At 29.2% G+C, this 8,838-nt stretch overlaps 1 pseudogene; it reads left to right on the forward strand.

The window, feature by feature from the left end:
- The first annotated feature begins 6,315 nt into the window (after positions 1 to 6,315).
- LOC129302672 (putative disease resistance protein At1g58400) lies at positions 6,316 to 8,298 on the forward strand (annotated as a pseudogene).
- The last annotated feature ends 540 nt before the right edge of the window (positions 8,299 to 8,838 follow it).

Genomic DNA, 8,838 nt, shown 5'->3' on the forward strand with positions numbered 1-8,838 from the left:
TCTCCCAGATTATCATAAAAATAAATTTAATAATTTTACAAAATATAATAAATTATGTTTAAGATTCACAAGTAAATTATATATATTTTTATAATTATATATTTTTAAAAATAATATTTATATTAGACACAAATTTTGTCCCCACATACCATTTTTTTGGTCCGCCACTGAGATGAAAAGTATTTTATTTTATTTATTTTACCCACATAATACATAATTCTCGTAATATTATTAGAGTATATTTATATCCTATACATTAAAAAAATAAAAGATATCAAAGATTACCATCATGCATTATCCCTTTTGAATTCTATGGTGCCAACAATATTGATTGGGTGATGCACGTGAACGTACCCCAACATTGAAAAGGAAACTTAGTCTAATGGTGAGTGAAAGTCCTCTTTTTTTCTTTTTTGTTGCTGCAAACTAACAATTATATTGCCTGCTGGCCAAAAATCAAAAAAGAAACAATTATATTGCCTGATGTTTCTCGTCATTTAATTAAGATAAAGAGTGATTAAAACATAGATACATGTAAAAAATGGGAAATTATACTTAAAATATTATAATTGAATAACTCTGATACTAAGAATAACATTATCAGTATTTTTAGTATTATATATATATGTGCATATAAATATAATTTTTTAGTTAATTATTATTTCTCTAGTTTCAACTGTAGATTTAATGGGTTAAATTCTCATGACCTGATAACCTTTCTGATTTTCCGTCTAATCTAATTTTTAAACATTGGCTTATGCTTTTAAAATTAGAGCTTATATTACTTATTTTTAATTTCTGAATATTGTAATTTATACTTTAGATAAAATATTAAATACTATAACGTAAAAATTATTCTTTCTATTTTTCTGGCTTTAAAACATTTGTATATCTCTAGCTACCAAAATTTAAAAGGGTTAGCAAATCGGTAGGTGGGTGGAATCCTTATTGATCTTAGAATCTGTTTAAAGAGAGATAAATTTCCCACGCGATGTTAGCTTCTAATAATTGTTTTGTTTGCTTTAGTATTTACTTTTAATAAATTTTATTTCTATGTTTATTTCAGGAATATTTATAATTACATATTTTTAAGAAAATAATATTTACATTAGACACAAATACCGGAATCCCACATATCATTATGTATATATGTATATGTTATATATATATGTACATTAATAAATATATTAATAAAGATACACATATACATGCATATACATATATATTCACGCACATTTTTGTGTGTATATACACTCCTGCAAATATACTCCCCCTTGTCTTATTATATGACGTCTTATAGGAGAATTTCTTATCCTTAATTAATATAAGTTACATAGAGAGTTATTTATTAATATTTTTAATTTTATCCCTAACAAATAACTAAAAGGAGAATTTGATTCTAATTTAGTGTCTTTATATGACACTTTAAATGTTTTCTCGGTGTGTGTGTGAGAGAGCTAAAAAGGAAGGAACCAGTTAAGACTGATTCTCTCTCTCTCTCTCTCTCAAATAGGGGCAAAGTTAATTTTTTTTAATTTTAAGACATATCTATTTAATGAGTTAATTAATCACATTTACTTAGTTGAAAATAACTTATAATAACGACTAGAGGTAGTAAGTGAAAAGCGTAGGGCCTCCAACCCCCTCAGAGACTTTATAAAAGACTACTTATTATAATATACTTTTATTCAACATCTATATATAAATTGTGGGTAAAGATCAATTGTATATAATAAAATTTTAATAAAAGGGTTTTGAAAACAAAAGAGGAGAATGCATAATTGCAGGCTGTGAGAATAATTCTTCTTTTAATACTGGAGGGGACATAATTTAGTAGAATCAATTTAGTGATGATGCTCACTTAACTCTCAAGTTAAACAAGCTATAACATAATTACGTGGGCCAGTCCATAGTTTATCCACACAATGCATATGATTCTCGAAATATTATTATAGTATATTTTTATGCTATATATATATTGATATATATATATATATATATAAAGATATCAAAGGTAACCCTAACAATGTATTATCTCTTTTGGATTTTGGGTGCCGACAATATAGATTGGGTGGTGCAAAGTTGAGCCCCATGATTGATGAAAAGGAATCTTTTTCTAATAGTGATTGAAAGTCTCTGTGTCTCTCATCATTGAAAGAGAAATACGTAGGAAGGCATGTGATGTGTTCAAAACCATCTGAATTAGGAATTATATGTTGGGTTGATCCTTCAAGATCGATCGTTAGGGCGAGTGTACTCTCTCTATAGATAAGAAATGGCAGAAAGCTAGTGCTATTAGTTTCTTGTTGGAAAAATTGTTTGGGCAACTTCTACAAGAATACAATTTGCCTAGTGATGTAAAGCACAAAATCAAGTTGCTTCAAGATCAGATGGAAAACTCTGAAAGCTCTCCTCAATTGTTTCAGAGAAAAGCCTAAACACATATGAGGTAATTGCTAAGGCGTTTGAGCAAATTCAAGGGGTTGTTTGTAATATTCTTGAATTTTAAAGTTGGAATTTAAAGTATAAACAGGGGTAAAATGGTAAAATTAAGCACTTATCGAGTTAATAGTATTTTTAGACCACTAATGGATTTATTAAACTTTTAAAAAAATTCAAAAGTAGGCTAGGTTGTTTGTAATTTCAAGAATTAAGTTACAACTGAGTCAACATTATAAAGATTGAGTTATAACTAAATTAAAATTATAAAATTGAGTTAAAACTATAAAGATTGAGTTACAATAAGCCAAAGTTTAGAAAGTGATTTACAACTAAGTTAAAATTATAAGGAACAAATGATTATTTTTTCATATTTTTTAAAATAATTTTATAACTCAATGCTAAGACTAAAGTAAAGTGAGAGTAAAGGTAATAATCCGAACCCTCCCAATCTATTTTTAATATTTTTTAAAATATTAGTGTATATATATATATATTTGTGTGTGTGTACACACACATACAAAAGTAACATCAAACTACGCCAGTACCACCAACTTATATATACCGAAATTTTCATGATAATGATGTTTAATTTCTATTTTTTAAAATTTTATTCTTAGTGATTTTATAACGAATATGATATGATACTTTTGATGCCATGCGTATCATAAAAGAGTAATTACTGTGCTAAACTATATTGGTATTATTTTTTAATAACCAACTTAGGGAAAAAAAAAAGCACTGATATACAGTCCCTCAGTGTCACTTGAAACATTAAATTTCTGTGAACACATCATAAGATGGTAAAGTTAAAAATAATAATAATAAATAAATAAATAATTAAACTTTCATTGTCATGTTAGACTTATCTCAAGTGGCACAAGATGTAGACTTTTTATGATTGAATACTTTCTAATTTATCAGTTCATTCTACCATTTTAAAATTTAAGAATTTTTTAATGTATCAATTTATTTTAGATTTTAGATTTTTTGTATTTTTAAAAAAATGTAATTTAAAGGTTATTATTTTTGCTAAAAATATCAAATGAGTCACAAAAATATATATCATAAAATTCATATCCTTGTAAAACGAAACATGTTTCTTGAATGATGAAAGCTATTTTATTTATTTATTTTAGCCATTCCCAGTGTCCAGAGTAATGAAAGTTACTTGATGTTTCTCATGATGGTTTTTTTTTTAAATAGAGGGAAAAGTATTTATAACCTGAGGTTATAATAAGTGAGATCAAACCTGCAATATCTCATCTATAGAGAAGCCTTGATATCACTAAATTACATGATCATTGACAATCACTGATTTTTTTTTTCAATGCATAAAAAATTGAGGAATGTTGAAAAATAATTTAGAAGAGAAAATGTCTTCTAACTTTATTAATATTAACTAACCCATACATTTTGTAAGTTGGGCCATGCTAGTCAAACCTCAAGATAGAAAAGAAATCTTCATTTAAAAATAAAAAAGTAATGCAAAAGTTGGTCAAAAAAGTGAAAAGCAAGATAAAACTCGACTTTGTAATGATTTTGTATGTTTATTAATTTGTAGCCTTTTTCGATTTCAAATGAAAAATGATGGAATGTATTTTATTTATGAAAAGGCACAATTATTAAAGTTTATATTTTTATCATATTTCGTTATTAGTTATTTTTTTTAAAAAAATGTTTCATGTCCTTGTAATCTTTTTCGTGTGCCACATTAGTCTATCTATTTTTAAATAATATCAAAGAGAAGATGATACTTATTATGTTAGATTATCTTATATGTAACTAATAACGGTGTTAATGAAAATATTGACATGTTTAAATCAAGATGAATCCACAATTATTTTATGATGAAGACAGTACTAACAACGATATTTATCAATTAGAAAAATAGCTTTCGATCACTATCGATCAAGTCTTTTACCTCTATGAGTCAGATGCCCTAATCAAATTTTTTAACCAAGTTAAATGGCATGTAGTTCTTGTGCATAGTGCTACTATTGTTTAAACTTTTGCCCTTTCATTTTCTTCACTGCTAATTAGATTGTTATCTCATCATTATTTTCACATTTAACACAAGGTTTAACACTATTAGTTATGTGCCAAATAATTTAACACTGTTAGTGTCGCATCATCATCCTTATAAGAACATTAAAAGTAGAGGGACTAATATTGTATACAAAAGAAACTAGAGAGACTTGAAACATTGATAATTAAAAAGTATAAGGACTGATAACAAAATACAATAAAATTATAATGATCAATAATTATATTTTTTTATTTATTTATTTTAACTTTCTAATGTGTAGAGTAATAAAAGTTCCTCCATGTTTTTGTTACATGAAAATTTGACAAATGTTGAAAAATACTCCCTCCGGCCTTTATTACAAAGCACATATTAAAAGACATTGATGATTCTCAATATAAGTTATTTGATGGGACATCCAATTTAAACACATTAATTATGAGAGAAAATGCAATACCGATTTAAAAAATTTTCATTCAAATATGAGTAAAATTGGAAAATTTTATTATACATATTTTTAACGAAGGTTAATGATTTAACAACTTTTTCTTAATTTTGATAAAGTGATTAGGGGTGGCTTAAAATAAAATCAAAGGGAAATTTGAGAGCAAAAATATCTTTTAACTATGCTAATATTTTTTTGGCAGTAAGCTCCATTAATTTTATTTAAACCATTATTAATTTGGTAGGTAGGGACATACCATGCATTGAACTACAAGATGAAAAAAGAATTTCTTTTTTTTTAACAAAAAACAAAATCACAAGATGGAAAAGCAAAGATTGGGACATACCAGCTGTGAACCACAACATGGATAAAGAATCTTCATTTAAAAAAAAAATAATGAAAAGGAAGAAAAACGAAAACCAAGACCAACATTGCCAGTTTGTAATAATTCTGCCTTATGTTCAATGGTTTGCGGCTTTTTCCAGTGGGAAATGAGACCCAGAATGTTTAGGCTTGCGGGGATAAATGATAATTGCCCCTACTGTGAGCTACCCTAAAATTAACTTTTTACACCAACTCATCAATAATTAATTTATGCCTCCATAAGAGAATTTCATTTTCTCTCATTTAAATATTTAAAATATCAAAAATATATAATTAAAAAATTCTCCCAGATTATCATAAAAGTAAATTTTACAAAATATAATAAATTATATTTAAAATTCACAAGTAAAATTATATATATTTTATAATTATATTTTTTTAAAAAAAATATTTGTATTAGGCACAAGTTTTGTCCCGGTTACATTTCTCATATGAAGTAAGCTTAAGGATAATATATTCTACTAAAATAGTTTAAACTAGTTGCTTAGATATTTTTTAAGCTTATATATTTATAATCTATCTTTTAATTTTTAAATGTGAGACTTTTTTTAATCTTCTAATAGTCCCCACATGCCATTTTTTTGGTCCATCACTGAGATGAAAAGCATTTTTATTTATTTATTTTACCCACGGAATACATAATTCTCGTAATATTATTATAGTATATTTATATGCTACACATATAAAAAATAAAATAAAAGATATTAAAGATAACCCTCATGCATTATATCTCTTTCGAATTTTATGATGCCGACAATATTGATTGGGTGATGCATGTGAACGTACCACATCATCGAAAAGGAATCCTAGTCTAATAGTGATTGAAAGTCTTCTTGATTTTTTTTTTTTTTGGTTGCTGCATACTAACAATTATATTCCATGATGTTTCTCGCCATTGAAAGAGAAAGAGCGAGTAAGGTGCGTATTTGTTGTGTTCAAAACCATCTGAGTTAGGAAGTGTCTATCAGGTTGATCCTTCAAAATCATTAGGAGCGAGTGTGCTCTCTTGATTAGATTAGAAATGGTAGAAAGTTCTGTTAGTTTTCTGTTAGAAAAATTGATTGGGCAACTTTTACAAGAATACAATTTGCCTAGTAATGTAAAGCATAATATCAAGTTGCTTCATGATCAAATGGAAACACTGAATGCTCTCCTCAAGGACTCAGAGCAAAAGCTAAACAAATATGAAGTGATCGCAAAGGGGTTTGAGCAACTCAGAGAGGTTGTTCATGAAGCTGAGGATGTGATCCACACTTACATCTACGATCTTAATCGGCAAAGAATCAACCGGTGGTGGGATCTGACCAATTACGTAGGTCACACAGCTTCTTCACGATCTTGCAGACAAGATAGGAAAAATTAAGGCCAGGATTGAAGCAATACAAAGCAACCAACAACTCGCCATGGAGTTGCTTCATAATATCCAGGGAGAGATAGAGACAAAGATACAGACAGAGATGGATACAGAGGCTGTTTTGAGGGATCGTAGGAGAAATGTTGAGAAAGACAATGTGGTTGGTTTTAATATCTACTCAGATGATGTGATCGAGCGACTCATGGGTGGGCATAGAGAGCGTAAGGTTGCCTCCATCATCGGTAGGCATGGGCAGGGAAAAACCACTCTTGCTAGAAAAATCTATAAAAATGATTATCAGCTCAAAAGACGCTTTGATAGATTTGCGTGGGCTGATGTTTTAGAAGATTGGAAAGCTGAAACATTATTTCTCTTTCTCTTGGCTCAAGTAGGATCAGATAATTATCATGAAATGGGCATAGAAAAGCTAAGACAAGAAATCCAAAAAGAATTGGATCGTGGTTATTTCCAAAATGTGAGTATGGAGGATTTTGTAAAGCGAAAAATCCATGAAAGCTTGAGAGAAAAGCAATATTTTGTTGTTCTTGATGTCATATGGAGACCTAAAGTATGGCATGCTATAAATGATGTTTTTCCTGATGATCAAAATGGGAGTAGAATATTGATCACTAGTTGATCAGTACAAGTAGCTCCTGTTGCAAGTGTATCTCAAGAGTTTGTATATCAGCTTCCCTCTCTCAACAAAGAACAAAGTTGGGAACTTTTATCAAAGAGGGTGTTTATGGGAGAACAGTGCCCTTTTGGATAGGAAAATCTTGGTAGGAAATGGCTGAAAGTTGTGATGGTTTACCACTATCCGTTGTGGTATTAGTTGGCATATTAGCAAAACAAGAGAGATCCAAGGCATGTTGGTGGTATATCGCTGGAAATGAAATTTGGCATCTTTTTCAACAAAAAGCTGAATGCACAGACATTTTGGCATTAAGCTATAAGTTATTGCCACAAAATCTAAAACCATGCTTTCTATATGTTGGTCATTATCCTGAAGACTTCAAAATCTATGTTAGGGAATTGATCAAACTTTGGATAGTAGAAGGGTTAATACCAAAACATAGAAGCAATAACAACCCAAAGGATGTTGTAGAATACTATTTGATGGAGCTTATTGATCGAAGCTTGATCCAAGTTGAAAGCAAGAGGACTGATGGAGGTGTGAAGATATGTCACATTCATGATCTTTTAAGAGCATTTTGTACAGAAGAAAGCAAAAGGCAGAAGTTCTACAACATCATTACTACCACTAGAAGTTCAAATCTGGTTAGCCCTCGAAGATTATTTGTGTATCAGGAAGCTTCAACTTACCTAACTTCTAGTCTTAATGCTAATCATTCATATTTACATTCTTTGATTTTCTTTAGAAAAGAAGGAAATGATTCCAAATGTTGGGAAGCCATTTTGAAGGACTTCAAATTGGTCCGAGTCCTTGATATCTCCTCTACTCAGATGCCAGCAATAGGAATTCCTAATAGAATTGTGCATCTAATCCATCTTAGGTACCTAAAGTTATATATTGGTCCTTTCTTTCCAAGAATTCCAAAAGCAATATATGACCTATGGAATTTAGAAACTTTAGAGATTGTGGGCATTAAAGCGATTCTACCAAAGGGCATGGAGAAATTTAAACGTTAAAGCTTCTTTTGCTTCCACAACATTCACATATTCCCCCTCTTAATGGTCCCTTAGACAATCTGGAAATCCTTTCTTATGTTGCTATTAGAGACAATCAAGGTCCCTTACTTACCTATATTCGCAACCTTAGAAAATTGGGGTTAAACTTTTCGTGGACAGAAACTGTTAATCCAAATATGTTTTGGCAAAACCTACCAACCTTATGTGATCTACAAACACTCAAGATTGATAGTTACAATTTCCCTCCCATAGATGCAATTCTTCCATCAAATTTGACCAAGATAACGTTGAAGTTGCATTCTGATGATATTTCTATAGAAGTTCTTAGAGCCATTTCTAGTCTTGAGGTTTTAAAAATAGCTTTGACATTCCATATTGTTAAATCTCAACCTAGATGTAGCTTTGACAATCTTGACTGCAAAAGTGGATATTTCCAAAATCTCAATGTAATGATCATAAATTAGAAATTAAATAAATTTCTCTCTCAATTAATATTTTATTTAGTTACTTTATTTCTATAACAAGTGAAGAGTGGTAATT

The sequence above is a fragment of the Prosopis cineraria genome, unplaced genomic scaffold (genome assembly GCF_029017545.1).
Source record: "Prosopis cineraria cultivar Desert tree isolate PC_DT_omini unplaced genomic scaffold, ASM2901754v1 PC2, whole genome shotgun sequence".
In the NCBI taxonomy this organism is placed as follows: Eukaryota; Viridiplantae; Streptophyta; class Magnoliopsida; order Fabales; family Fabaceae; genus Prosopis; species Prosopis cineraria.